Here is a 15,677-nt window from a genome sequence, read left to right on the forward strand (position 1 = left end):
GATCAATGGGCTTGCCAGAGCTTCGCTGATTTCAATGGAGCCATGGTATTGTTTGACTGAATGACTCTTAAGAGGTCCCACAGTGGTAGCATGCAGCTCCTTTGCAGATTCCTATTATAGGCAAGCTGGTGCGTTTCAATCTTTCCCTATATTTGTAGCCCCAATGTTACAAAAGTGTACTATTTTATATTCCACAAAATATTTTTTTTTTCTTTAGTGTACCAGTCATTTATGTTTGTGTGGTGTAAATGATATTCAGAGCTCAAGAAATTACCCTTTTCTTTCAGGGTCTGTATTTTTTATTTGGATTTGGTTAGCTTGCTCACACCTTTTGTGCTTCACAATTTAAATATCACAGGACTTTTGTTAATGGTGTAATGTACTTTACAATAGCATGCAAAATGTACCAGAGATACATGTGGAGTGGGAGAAGCTGTTGCTGGCCCAGAAATCAATCAATCAATCTCTCTCTCTCACACACACACAATATGCAGTTCAGAAAAGGAGGAGAAATTACTGATGAAAAGCACAATAAGCTGTGTGTGGCGTGTATCTGTAGGTGGTGACTGACTTGCATTTAAAAAAAAAGTTGTGGTATTGGTTTTGATACAGCCTGACCAATGGGAATCTTCTTTCTAGTTAGTGTGGAGTGGCTTTAATGCTGGAAATAATCCTGTTGGCCAAAACCCCAGAACTGTGCAGATCAGAAAAGGATGCAGGAAATTCTGTTTACACATGTGTCTGCAGCACTGAGCAGCAAGAACAGCCCAGCAAGCCCAAAGGGTAAGGGGCTTTAGTAGTCTTGTGGTTTTATACTGTGTTAATTTTTATATCTTTCTGCAGGGTGGTGTGTATAATACTCACCCAGGGAACTGAGGGTGGAAAGCTCTATAAGCTATATTACAGAAGTACTTAGATTTAAAAAAGAAAACTATTTTGATTGTGTGATTAAATTGTGTTTTACTATTTTCCTTTTGCTTTCCATTAAACTACCATTGGACAATTTTTTTTATCTTTGCATCATATTAAACATACCTTGTCCTGTATGTATGCAATATGCTTATTTTAATATAAGATTTTAAAATATACATTTGCACAGTAAAAGTATGTTAAACTATCTTTATTATTAATTTAAAAACCTGAATGATTTACTATAAATATGGAATGTTGAAGGCTTACACTGTTTATATAAAAATTCAAAAGTACAGTAGGAGAAGGAGGTACTGTTTGGGTCATTTTCTAAACCTCACTCAACACTAGAAATTTTAGTCTCAGGGGAATAGTATAGTTTGAGTTTGCAACTTGCACTCAATTTCTGTTGCGGTTAACAGGAAGTTGTGTAATCAGAAGGAATGTTTCCGATATAAAATGTGCAACTAACTGATAAATTTGTGATCTTAATTTCCCCCTGAAAACTCTCTGGATACAGGCAAAATTAGGAGCTATAAATCAGTAAGGTTTTGTTTGTTTGTTTTTTGTTATACTGCACTTTAAAAATAATAAAAAAGGAAATTCAGCTAGTACCGTTTCAAATAATGGACAATCTCAGAATGTGTGTGGATGAGCTGTCACTAGGAAGGACCTGAGGAATAAATTCCTAAAGTAATACAGAGCAATTTCATAAATGCATATAGCAGACTGTTCTAACTTCTCAGCAGTTAAAACCCAGGTTCTCTGGCTGTATCTAGCTTTTCATTTTCACTGTTTTCATCACTACCACATTAGTTTATTCCCCACAACCATTAATGTTGATATTGGGTAGGAAACATTTTTCTTGCTCTAATATAACTTACAGAAGGAATACTTAGTGTTCTTGCAACTATTTGCCCTAAAATGCAAATGTGCCCTGAAATGTATATAAATATACTGTATAAATGTTGTTTCATGAATGGGACTTGTGTGTTCTTCACCTATTCCAACCATCCAACAAATTTAATGGACATTCAGTAAGTGCAAAGAATGATGTATCAAGCTTATTTTCTATTTTTTCCTGTCCTTTATTTAATCCAGTGCTCTTCAATTATTTCTTTTACTAATCACCTGTAATTGGTTAATTTATTGCCATTTACCTCAATAGATAGGCCTTAGCATCTTTTAATAGATTAATTTATTAATCTTACCAATAATTATTTAGCCCCACAAAAATATATAGAACTTTCTGAATCAAAGAGATGTTCCCTGCCCTAAAGAGTTTGGTGCTAAATATTGTTTTTCATCCCTTTCCATTTCTTCTAAATCTCTATCAAATCATTTACTGATTGCTAATGTGACTGCTTAGCACAATTTATAAATGCTCACACAAGGTCTTGGCAAAAACAAGTTGTGACGTAGTGGGGGTACTTGCTGGGATGTGGTGACCTCTGCTGTCTGGAGCAAGACCCAGCAGGGAAAACCTCACTAGGCAGAGGTAAGGACAAACTTGTTGAACCAGTGGCCAGACACCCCCCATGGAGAGGAACAAAGGAAGGTGAATGCGGCCCTGGCTGGGGGGCAGGGCTGGAAGTGGGTTAGTTGGTTGGTGGCTGTCTGTGAGGATGGATGAGACAGCCTAGGGAGAGGAGCTGGAGTTTTAGGGGCCCAGTCTCCCCCATCTCAAGGGGGCCTGAGGCATCCTAGCCCAGTTCCTGTAACCAGACTACATCTGTGCTGCGCTGTGCTGGAGGAGCAATAAACCACCCTCAATTCCACTGGCTGGTACAGTCTGTTTGTGCCATTTCGGGGTGCAGGAGACGGGGAACCCCCAACGTGCCGTCACACAAGTCTAAAAAAATCTTCAGTTTGCTGCACTGCTTATGACGTTTCTTTGCAAATCGTGTACATAGGATGGATCCCTCTAACATATATGATAGAATTTAGGAATACATTGGACTTAATTCATATACACTTTCACACCAGTAGGGCCTTGCTACCCTCTGTTGGTTGTCTCATTGTGGAAGGTCAGATTTTCAAAGATCATCAAAATTCTGGATAAGACATCTGGCTATGGCCCTTCCCTAGTTAACCTCTAGATATAGCCAAGGGTGCTAGATACTTTATAGGATAGGTTAACTGAGTACAAGCCTACATATTCAAGGGCTAAATTAAGACTACTTGATAGGTGTACCCATATTTTAGAGCAGTGGCTTGCAAACTCTGTTGGTTCGTGTGCCACTTCAACATTTTTAAGGCAGTTGGTGGAACATCAAGTTTGTCTGTCATTAGCGGTACATGCACTGCAGTTTTCAGATAATTCCATGGGAATAAGTCTGAGGAATTTTAATTGGACTTGATATATTTGTCTGTCTGAAATGCTCTACTTTTTGTAAAAAAAGAAAAAGGAGAGAGGAATCCAAGTATTGTATAACAGAGCTCAACCAGGGTTGACCAAAACTCAAGCAGTCACAGAAGCAGTTAGATATTCTTCTCCCAGCAAGAATTCATATATATGGATGATTCTATAATATATTTTATAAGGTTTCAGTTTTCACTTTATTAACTGTAAATTCATTTTCTCTAACTGCCATACCCTCATTCTTATTTTGCTGTCTATGTTCCTTGTACTCCTTTTTCCTTCACCTGACTTCCAGATTACGCTTTATTGAATACACATTGCACCAAGTCTTTTTCAAATATGAATATGATTTGGTACTAAAAATAGACATCCCATATTTTCTCCATTAGTATTATTAAAAGAAGGCTTCAAAGATGCTCATTTCTGCCTTGTGAAAATAACTGAAATCTTACCTTCCAGATTATTTTCCCAAATAGCCCACATGTGTTACAAGAACAACTAGCCCATCACTGTATTTTTATAAAAACACAAATTCTGCAGGAATAAATCCTGAAATATATTTTCTATGGGACAACTAAATAACATGAATGTAACATGTTTACTTAGTTATTAAAATACATTTCCTACAAAAGGCTGCAGACCCAAGATAAATGATGAATTTGTGCTTTCAAATATAAGCAGCAACTGTTTTTAGCTCCCTCAATGTTGCAAAAAAGACTTTAAGTAGTAACACTCTGCATTTTGATGTATAATTAAATTATTAATAAAGTAAACTACCTTTAAAAAACAAAAGGAAAAACCTTGTCCATCACAGAGAACAAGGGGAGGCTTGGATGGCAGTCACTGTATTACAGCAACACTTTATATTTACTTTGCATGTGGAAAAATTAGCTACACAAGATGAAAAGCAGTAGAGAATCTGGCTCTCATATGAATAGGCAAACTAATAAATAACTTAATAAATGTGTGTGTGTGTGTGTGTGTGTGTGTTTTTTTTTTTATTTCTCCTACAGACCAACAAGGGAGAAAGATAATTTTGTCCTTAAACATCTAAACATTGTTCTTATGTTACAGTGACACAGGCCACATAAGCACTTAGATTGATAAATAGAGGCACAGAAGATATTCATATCAAATGGACAGGTTCTGATCCCTAGCAAGAGTGTTAGCAACTTATGTCCTCTTTTTGTGTGTAGGTAGGAGGAATAGTTTGAGTAAACATTAATGTTGCGTTGAAATTGTGTGAGTTGTCCCAATAAAAGTTACAATACTATATTCTGTTCTGAGACAATATCATCCATTAGTACAATTGAGATCTATTTTTTATAAAAATATGTAATAGCTGCAGAAAGTGGATTACACTTTGGATAGAAAAATAACAGATGTTTACCAATATAACAAGAGATGGCAGGGGTCGTGTTGCCAACTAGCAGCTGTTCCCCAGTGCTTGAGTTCTTGTTGCCCCCATATAATTGTTCATGAGTATAACTGTCCCTGTTCACACACCTCTCCCTTGATGTTTGATGTGAAACAGTCACATTCCATGCACATCTCATTGTCCTGGAACTATCAAACCATGAACTTGCTTTAAGTTATGATAAAAGAAGGCTACATACCAAATTTGGTGGTCCTAGCTGTTGGCATTTAGGAAGAGTTCCTGAACAAACAGACCCATGGATGGATGAATGGGGACACAGACCCACAAATTCTTTAAAATATAAAGCAAACAGCATAAGGAGACCCAGTTAAACAGTTATAGGCCCAACGTTTTAAAAGTTAAAATTTAAGAACGGAACTCTTTTAATGATTTAACAAACAATTCAGCAAAATCTTTCTGTAAAATATAAACATCCATTTGGTGCTGAAAACAAACATGAGAGCATTATGCTAGAAAAAGAGAATAAGAAAATGACAGTAAATGAAAGTAAAATTAATTAGTTTGGTTCAATGTTTCTGTTGAATGAAGTGCAAAGAATAATAGCATGGATGGTGGAATATAGACTCCCTGTTCTTTTGGTATTGATGAGATGCCAATAGCTTTATAAAACTTGAAATGGCCTGTACATCTAGTCCTATTGAGTCCAGTGGGCCTGCTTCCTGAGCAAGGTGCTACTGGGTGGACAGAAGAATAGCAAAACCTGGCTTTCAGTCTTCAAGTTAGATTCTCTCTATTAGCATTATGGACCTGTTCCATAGGCCCATCCTGCATCTTCTTGGATTTTTGTCATAGACATTAATAGAAGCAGGGTTAGGCCTCCAATGATGTGCTGAGTACCGCCAGTTTGGTGCTAGGCATTATAAACTGCAACTGAAGCCAAAATGGTTTTTGACTTTATGGGTATGTCTAAACTGCGTCCCTCTGTCGGCAGAGGGATGCAGATTACGCAGGTCGACATTGCAAATGAGGCAGGGATTTAAATATCCCATGCCTAATTTGGATAAAAATGGCCGCTGTGTTTTGCCGACTCAGCACTTTGTCAGCAAAAAGGGGCAGTCTGGGAGGGAGGGGGTCTGTCGAGAAAGAAAGCCTTTTTTGACAGATCCTGTAAACCTCCTTGCAGGAGGCATAGGGGATCTGTCGAAAAAGGCTTTGTTTCTCAACAGATCACCCTCTAGACTGCCACTTTTTGCCAACAAAGTGCTGAGTCGACAAAACATGGCAGACATTTTTATGCAAATTAGGCACAGGATATTTAAATCCCTGCCTCATTTGCAATGTCGACCTGACTAATGTGCATCCCTCTTCTGACAGAGGGATGCAGTCTAGACATACTCTATTGGAACAATGAGTTGGAACAGAAGGGGGAAAGGAAGAACCTCACATAAACCACACTAGAATGGCAAATCCTCAAAGTTCAGTGGTTTGCCAGATGTTTGTTTAACACTTATGGGTTTGTAAGTTCTTCTAAGTTTTAGATGACATAAGAATTTAAATTAATTTAACTAACAAGTCTGCTGGATGAACATGAGCAGCTGACTTCATCTCTGAGCTTTCCATTAATTGATTTCACTTACCAATATTTTTCTTCTGTATGAGTAATGCTTGTGTGTGTTGTTTTTTGTTGTTTTTGTTTTAAAACCCAAACTCTTAAAGCCAAAGATGAATGACATACCCAAAGAGACATTAATCTTTTCTGAAATACGATTCCTACATTTCCCTGGAATCTTTTTACAGGAATTCAGTCTTACTGCTTATTCTTAGTGAAATGAATATTCATGTGCATGTTCTGTGGATTTGCCTAAGAGATTACAAAGACTGGGACTTTTCAGTTTGGGAAAAGGGATGATTAAGGGAAGGGGATATGATAGAGGTCTATGAAATATTGTCTCGTGTGAAGAAAGTAAATAATACAAGAATTAGGAGTTATTCCAGGGATTTAATAAGTAGCAGGTTTAAAGCAACCATAAAGAAGTATTTCTTTACACAATACATAGTCAACTTGGGCAATATTCTGCCAGGGATGTTGTGAAAACCAAGACTATCACAGGGTTCAAAAAAGAACTACATAAATTCCTAGAGTATTGGTTCTCAAACTGCAGGCTAGCATAACTCTGCACTTGTCCTTGTTGAACCTCATCAGATTTCTTTTGGGCCAATCCTCCAGTTTGCCTAGGTCACTTTGGATCCTATCTCTACCCTCCAGTATATTTACCTTTCCCCCTAGGTTAGTGTCATCTGCATACTTGCTGAGAATGAAATTCATCTCCTTTTCCAGGTCATTAATAAAGACACTTAACAAAAGTGGCCCCAGAAGCAACCCTTGGGGCATTCTGCTTGCTATCACCTGCCAACCAGATATTGAGCCGTTAATCACTACCCGTTCAGCCTGATGATATAGCTAGCTTTCTATCCATCTTAAAGTTCATTTATCCAAGCCATACTTTTTTAACTTGCTAGCAAGAATACTGTGGGAGACGGTATCAGAAGGTTTGCTGAAGTCAAGGTATATCATGTTCATCACCTTCCCTATATCCACAGAGCCAGTTACTCCCTCACAGAATGCAATCAGATTGGTGAGGCATGCCTTGCCTTTGGTGAGTCCATGTTGACTATTTCCGATTACTTTCCTCTTTCAGGTCAAAATAAAAAAAAAAACACTTATGGACTAAACAGTGCTCGAGAAAACATGTGTATTTCATTTTTTCCTGAAAGTAACTGCAATTATGCTCCTGGTTTCCTGAATCTGAGAGGAAAATATTAAGGATAAACTCCTCTCTATAATGCAGTGCATGACTGAAAAGACAGTCTAAGGTAATGAGACCTTCATAGAAAGACATAATGTTACATCTGGTTCTCTTAATTGGTAAAGGATTTTTGTTTTTCAGGATTGGACTGTATTTCTCTGTCCTCTCAAATCATGGCATAATTACTACAGCTAGCTGTTTGGCCTTGTGGGTAGTGCAGGGGACTTAGACTTGGGATTCTCTTCCTACTTCTTCCATTAGCCTTATTGGTGACCTTGGTCAAGTTATGGCACTTCCCCTTGCCTCTTTCTCCCTCTGTAAAATGGACATGATATGACATCTTTTATAACATGTTTTGAGATCTGCTTATGAAAAGTGCTATAGAAGAGCTAGGTGGACCTATTTGCTTTACTCTTTCTTTTACTGAACACTTTATGCTCCTCACTCAGGATATGTCACTGCAGTTCTTTTTTGGAAAAAGGTATGCAAATTGTGAACCACAATTTGCATACCTTTTTCCGATTCTTTTTTGGAAGAGGCTTTTTTGACATTTGGCTTGTCTACACCGGGCCAAATGTGAGGAAAAACCTCCTCTTTCAGAAGAGCCCTTACTCCTCATAAAATAAAGAATACAGGGCTTCTGAAAGAACATGCCCGCTTTTTCGGAAACTGATCCAAAAAAGTGGATGTGTTCCCTGGACACGGCAGAGTTTTTCCAGGATACCTCTGGTACCCAGAAAAAACTCTCTAGTGTAGACATAGCCTCAGAAGAAGAGCCTACACCCTGAAGCCTAAAACTCCCCAAAACAATGACCACTTTGAAAATATGGGGCAATTTTGAAAAATGTCAGCTATGTAAAAGAGACAAAGCCTCAGTGGGATTGTCCTCTGGGGATTTGCATATTGGATTCCCCAATATATATATATATAAAGTGTGTGTGTGTGTGTGTGTGTGTGTGTGTGTGTGTGTATGTATTTATCTGCAGGATGGGAAACGATGTTTAATGGCTCTTGTTATGTTTGGCCAGATGATGGTTTCTTGGACCCATTGGAGCAGCAAAACACATAGAAGCAGAAAACATGACCCTGTGTTTGCAAAAAATTGGCTACAGTCACATACTGAGCCAAAGAAAGATTCAGGCCTAGGACTTGGGTATGGTGTCCCTCAGTCCTTCAAGTCAAAGCCCAAAAATAATGTAATTGGATTTTTAAAGAGATTAAAACCCTCACTTATTTCCTTATTTGCAAGCTGTTTAGATCTTTCAGAATTCATTTTGACTTTTTATTTCTGGCTGATGGCTTGTTTTTATTTCTCAGCAACCAGGGCTGACCCAAGCCATTCGTGTGCCCCAGGAGTGTGGCACTGCCCCCGGGAGTGTGACACATGTGCGGCCTCGCCCCTGGGCGCGCGGTGCATGCATGGCCCCACCACCAGGCGCTCAGCGCATGCACAGTGCCATCCCCGCCCGGCCTGGCAGCCCTGCACAGTGCTCCCTACAATGGGGTGCCCTGGGCGGTAGCCCAGTCAGCCCGTAGCTTGGGCTGGCTCTGTCAGCAACCATGAGAGCTAATTTTTTTTTGTACTGTAAAATGAAATTATCGGGGAACTCCCCTGATTCCCTGGACTGGGGTTTCAAGAAAAACACTTAGGCTGCGTCTACACTGGCATGATTTTGCGCAAATACTTTTAATGGAAAAGTTTTCTGTTAAAAGTATTTGCACAAAAGCATCCGTGCCAGTGTAGATGCTCTCTTGTGCAAGAAAGCTCCGATGGCCATTTTAGCCATCAGGATTTCTTGCGCAAGAAATTGATGTTACACTGGCCACTTGCGCAAGAGGACTTATCCCTTAGAGGGAGCATCAGAGTATTTGCGCAAGAAGCACTGATGTTCTACTGTACGAAATCAGTGTTCTTGCACAAATATTTGCAGCCAATGTAGACAGGCGGCAAGATTTTGTGCAAAAAGATTTTGCCTGTTCATCTTGCCAGTGTAGACACAGCCTACTTATTGAGAGACTTGTGATAAAATCATGAGATCTGACAGCACTATCCGGTAACCTAGTCAGCAAGAGAACCTATGAAGCATGATTCTCATTTAAAAAAAATTACACTTATGCATTTCAAGGTTCCTTTGCACAGTCAGGGCGATGTACATTCGGCTATAAGTAAATGACAAATCTGGTTCTTACTCTTTAGTAACCTAGGTTTTATAATTCTCTCTCTCTCTCGTAAGCTCTGTTAAAAGATAATAAAGCGAAGTTTAAACTAGCTGTTGGAAATGCCTGTTCACTTGAAATAAGTTAACTTAGAGTCCTCTGGGAAGAAGAATATATACCATTCTGAGAGACCAATCAGTCACTGTCAAGATGGGGGGTCCTCTAAAACCAGCTCTGAAAATGTATCCTGTTCGAGGCTATACATCTAACTACACAGTAAAATTAGAAATGTCAGAAGGAATACACATGGGATAAGTAAATCACAATATTAAAGTTTTCAGTCTCTGTTTCCTTCCAAGATAGATAATTTCCAAAGGAAAATATCTATGTCCCATTCTGATGTAGCTGTTTACTATAGAATAGTGTGCTGTTAAACTTAGATTTAGTCATAATAAATCATCCAGCCATTTTGTGTTTATCACCTTGGAGAGGCAGAAGCTTTCATGAAGTTACTAAAATTTTGAGATACTGATGGACATATGAGTGTTAAGATAGGGAATATGCTATCTGGTTGAAATAAATTTGGAAATTATTCACTGTACAGTTTCTATCCAATAAATGTTCAGAAAAATCAAGAGGAAATAAATTTTTTATGTATGCCAGAGCTCAGTGTTGGATAATATGAAAGTATCATGATAGTAAGAGCCTTGTAAAACTCATGAGGCTTTCGATGATCTAATTAATGGTAGTAGTAGAAAAGTCTCTTCAAGCAGCCTAGATAGGCCTTGCTGTATGATACATTTATAATAAATAGCACTTTTCATCTTTGAAGAAGTGAACTATTAAATTTGCCAGTACCCCAATGAAGTCCATTTTACAAATAGGGCGACTGAGGTGGAGGTTAAATGACAGTCGGAAAGCTGGTGGTAGAACCTGGAAGATTCTTTCTACTGATTCTGAGGTTAATCCACATGATTATTGTGGCCTTCTAATAAAAGAAAGCACTTTTTCAGAGTGTACCTGTTGATCTTAATGGACCCAATGAACCATCTTTTCATCTGGTTTCTGTTAATGATATACTGATAATGAATGAAAATCAGTAAGAGGCTTGGAAAGCGCCAGCTAGCCAACTCATTTTGTGTCTCAAAAGCCACAGATGGCTGCTGAGTATCTTGGCTCCTGCTCAATAACTAAATTCCCCTTCAAGTCTTGTTAGTCACACAGCTGGGAATGATTTTCTTGATAGTTATCCTGTTATGCAACTTAATTTGTCAATTTCAGTGACTCTTAGACTAGAATGAAGTACCACTGGGTTCCAGTCTATGTATGTTATAATGGTAGTGCTGGGAAGGTTTTGCAATCCAATGAAATGTTTTGAAAAGTCATCACTCTATTGTAAATCTATATTAAGCTGCTGCACTTATGACCTTATGAATGACAATATATGTAAGTTATCCAATTTCAATCCCGAGGCTTCAAATACAATAAAATGGCTCACATTTCAAAGACATCAGCATAAATATTGACTTGCAAAAAATGACAATTTTGTAAGATATGGGAATTATTCTTAATCAAAGATTGATGCCCAAGCAAATACATGTTGTGCAAGATATGGACCAATAGTCAACAACTCCAAAGTGTGTACAGTGTAGTCCAAATGAAGCCAAAAAAGTAATTGAAGGAAAAATCTGTTTATAGGATTTGCTAGCTGTGTATCTGGCTGCAGATTATGATGTATAAGTAACATAATCTAGCACATTCTAAATTTAAAACAATTATTAAAATAGTTCAGAACTGGTTAATATATTCTGCACTTCTCCCTTTTTTTTTCTTTCTAGGCATAATCACAGGAGGTAAGGGAAAACAGCATTAGTGTAGAGACTTTATTGGGGGAAATGAATAAGTGTTTAGCAGTCAACATTACTGATTGGATATCTTGGACATTTGGGTGGGTTTTGCTTGATTTAGAGATGAAATGTTTTTCTGAAAACTAGGAATGTCTTCTCTTCCTCCTTCTTGGCCCCCAAGAAAGTGCCATAAGATTTTGAACATTCACTTGAATGGGCAGCAGGGAAGTGCAAAGAGATGTCTCACAGTAATGTTATCCCCTTTTCCCTTTCTGTGATGTCAGAAATCAGAATGTGAGCCCAAGATCTGATATCCATCTCAAATCCACATTACTGGTCAAAGCTGATAATGCTATCATGTCAGTACCAAGTGTCTGTTAGACAATCTTATGCTGGTGCCCCAAGTAACCTGTGGTCTAAGGGCACGTCTACACTACAGAGTTATTTTGAAATAACAAGGTAAGCATCCTGTAGTCATAGAAACATAGAATTACAGGGTTGCCTGAGCCCTCAGGGGGGTCACAGAGTCTATGCCTCTTACCACACCAAGAGCAACCTCTAGTAGTCCATCTCCAGCAGGGCTTTGTGAAGCTGGGTCTGAAAAAAATTCAGGGAGGAATATTCCACCCTCTTCCGAATAAGCATGCAGTGTAGACATAGCCTCACCGACCACTTCCTTACAATGCCTGTTTGGCATAGGTCCACGGCTTAGGTTTGCCATCTCTGAGGTAAACAAAACTGGACAAACATAATCCTATAAAACTGGGCAATTGGCAATGTGTAATGAGTGCCCTTACAGACTTCCCAGGACTACTACCTCAGAAAGATGATCCTGGGAAAACCTGGATGGGCAGAAGTCCTATCCCTTTTCTTGAGTTCTTATAACACTTATGTCCAAGATCATAGAATTAGAAATGTAGGAAGAGACCTTGATAGGTCATCTAATCTAGTCTCCTGCACTGAGGCAGCACTGTCACAGTTGAAAATCTCTTAGCATTTAGATAAAGTTTTCATACTGAAATGCTTTTTGTCTTCTTTGGAATACTAGTTGTTGTTTTTTCTTAACTAAAACATGCACCAAATATAATTTCTTATTTATGTAGCCCCCCTCTCCACCTGGTTACCTTCTTTTAAAGCCAATCTCCTTTCAGGTTAGGATGGATAGGTCTGGGTCCTTCTGGATCCCGCCACCCACTCAATTTTATTCTTTCTGATTGATGTACTTGGCGGTGCCTCCACCCCCCTCACTCCTTCCTGGCAGGGTCACCAGGGCAGCTTGGGAGGAAAATTCTAGCCCAGGATAATCCCCACGTATTTGCCAGATAGTTGGAGACTCCCAGAAAATAGCACAAACACATACACTATAATAAACACAATTATATTAAACAGGAGACAATTATAACAGAACAGGGTAAAACACTATTTTAGGGTCACCGGTGCCCAGCAACTGTGAGGTTAGTGTCCTGTTGGTACGTGTACTTTGTTGGGGCCCTTGATGACTGTTGACCACAAAATCCTTCTCTGCAGTGGTTTAGCAGTAGAGCTGACTAGGTCCAGTACAGCCCAAAGGACTCACACATGGGAGAAGGCAATAAATCCCTCCACAGGTTTAATGTGCAGCAGGTAATAAAATCCCCAAACAAATTCCCTGACTTACTAACTAAAAATTGGTGCACTCACACACTCCATGAATGAGCCTCAGGTTGAGAGATGACTCAGTCTCTGCAAAGGGCTGCTCTCTTCTCACAGGGATCCTCTTCAAGTAGGAACCAGGCTGCTTCGGTCCCAGAATTTCCCCTCACCGCGAAGGGGTGCAGGGCTCAAGATGCTGACCACACAACTGCACCAAAATTCAAAACTATCGCCTCCCAGCCCAGCATTCAGACCCACACAGCAGGCAGCACCCCTGAACTTGCCGCTAGAGCCGAGCTGACCATGCGGTGACTGGTCTCACCCAGGGAGCTGGAGAGCCAACTCAGCCTGGCAGGGGAAGCCTCCCAGCAAACTCCACAACTGAGAATCAACAGTGGAGACACAAACCCAGCTGAGGGATCCTGCCTTCAGGTCCCTAGAGGCTAGTTCTCAGGGGGAACCCTGCATGCAGGCCTGGGGCTTACTAGCTCCCACATAGCCAGTCCTCCCCTTTCCCTCGCTGGCTCCAGACTCCCCTCAACAATGGCTTCTCCTTCCCCCTGGGAGGGGCATCTCATTCCCCATGGGTTGCAGGGCAGACTCTGGCCCTGGTAGGGAGGGGAAGCCAAGGCAAACTCAGAGTGCCTCTCCCTGAACTGCCAGCAGACAAGGCCCCGGGAATCCAAGTAATCTACTTGGGGGTTACATTTATTTTCAAATATGATTAATCATGGATACTAAAGGTCATTACAGCTCAATTTCCCACAGACCCATCTTCTGGCTAATGGCCTGGTAGAAAATGGAGCTCCAGAGGTTTTTTCATATTCGTCAACTATTAAGATTGTATTACAACATAATTAGTTCTGTAACAAATCAGTGAACAGGATTTCAATGTATATTTACAAAATGTGGAGTAAGATGTTATAAATAGGTATATTCAGCTTCCTTCTAGGAAAGCAACAGTGTGCAATCCAACGAGACAATCAAATTCTCTGCTAGTGTAACTGACAGAACTATTGAAATCAGTGGAGCATCACTGAAAAAGATGGATAGCAATAGCAAACAACCGAATATAGGAGGCAATGCCAGAAGATTTCTTAATATAAGATTGTTTTAAAAGTCAGGGCAAGGATAGCTCCTGTCTCCAAAAACACACCCATGTAGCTTAAGTAACTCATGATCTGTATGACACATGCAATACACAGTATTAGGGGTAATAAAATATTTCCCCTTAAAATATAGGGTTGTTGTGTGTGGTGGTATGTGTCAATATGCTTTCATGAAGTTACTTATAGTTCTTAATGTTCTAACCATGCTTGTGATGGCTGCTCTTAATTTTATTGTAAAATATGAGCAACAGAACTTTTCAAATTAGATTTCTTTTTCGAGAATGGAAAATAAAAATTAAATAGTAGGTACAACAGTTGTATAAGACTGACTTCCTTTTAAAGTTTTACATAAGGAGGCAAATTATCTTGATCCACATGTATATATTGCAATATATATTTAATAGGAGTTATATTCATATTGAAAGGAATAGCCGTATGTTAACAAATGGGTTAACCATAATTATTTATAAAGGTCAGCTTAAGAGAGCTACATCAATTCTAATGTAAAATTCTATGGAATTTGGTCAAGAACTAAACCCTTTCTATTGTTGTGGTTTTTTTTTTTCGTTCTTACATCCTTATTATATGGTAAATGAAAGAATGCTTTTGCTCATATTCTTCCGCCCTTGCACTATAATTAGTCTCACTGATTTTGAGTAGGATGGCTGGCCTAATGGATCAGTACTCCAAAGAACTAGACTAAGTTGCTACCTGACTTTGTGTGACATTGGATACATCAGTTGCCCTCCCCTGTGCCTCAGATCCTCATCTGTAAAATGTGTAATCTTCCCTACCTCATAAATATCGCTGATAAAAATAAATTGTGAAGTGCTCAAATACCACCGTGATCAGGGGCATGTGAACATCTAGATCAGTGTTTCTCAAAGTGATCTATGGGCCCACTCTGAGGGTATGTCTACACTGTGGGACAACGTTGAATTAAGATACACAACTTCAGTTTAAGTTCATAGCTGAAGTCAAAGTAGCTTAACTCTGCTTTTGGTGCTGTCTACACTACAGAAAGTTGAAGGAAGAACACTCTTCCTTTGACTTCCCTTACTCCTCATGAAAGCAGGGTTAATGGCATCGACCAGAGTGCCCCTCTCACTTCAAATTAGCTGTCTTTACTAGATCACTAATTCAAATCCTGCAAGATCTACAGCAGCAGCATCAATCTTCCTCTGTAGTGTAGACATATCTAAGTGTAAGCGGGGAATGGTCCCGCTATTGTGGGCAACTTTCCTGGCTTCTATACACCCCAGTGAAATGGACCAGCAAAAGGATCTGAGTCCCCGCTCCCACTTCCTTTACCCCATGGCTCCCCTGATCCTGAGGGCTCCCCTTCCACTCTCCTGAGTAGCAGAGTCCTCAAAACCCCAACAAGGCTGGGCCCAGGTTTCCTGGGGCTTAATCCCCGACCTTGTAGTCACTAGGGGCAGGAGTTAGGGTGTCCCCACTCTGAGGTGCTCTCTTTAC

At 39.6% G+C, this 15,677-nt stretch overlaps 1 protein-coding gene across 5 annotated transcripts in view; it reads left to right on the forward strand.

Moving 5' to 3' along the window:
• Window positions 1-649: 649 nt before the first annotated feature.
• CCDC102B (coiled-coil domain containing 102B) overlaps window positions 650-15,677 on the forward strand; it is a 333,694-nt gene continuing 318,666 nt past the window's right edge. For 4 of the 5 annotated variants that reach the window (XM_006121423.4, XM_075921039.1, XM_075921037.1 and 1 more), the window contains exon 1: window positions 650-783. The gene's annotated coding sequence lies outside the window, so the exon portion shown is untranslated. Of the gene's footprint in view, window positions 784-7,348; window positions 7,524-15,677 lie in introns of all 5 variants that reach the window. The other variant, XM_075921038.1, reaches the window with a different exon arrangement.

This window comes from Pelodiscus sinensis, chromosome 2 (genome assembly GCF_049634645.1).
Source record: "Pelodiscus sinensis isolate JC-2024 chromosome 2, ASM4963464v1, whole genome shotgun sequence".
NCBI lineage: Eukaryota > Metazoa > Chordata > Testudines > Trionychidae > Pelodiscus > Pelodiscus sinensis.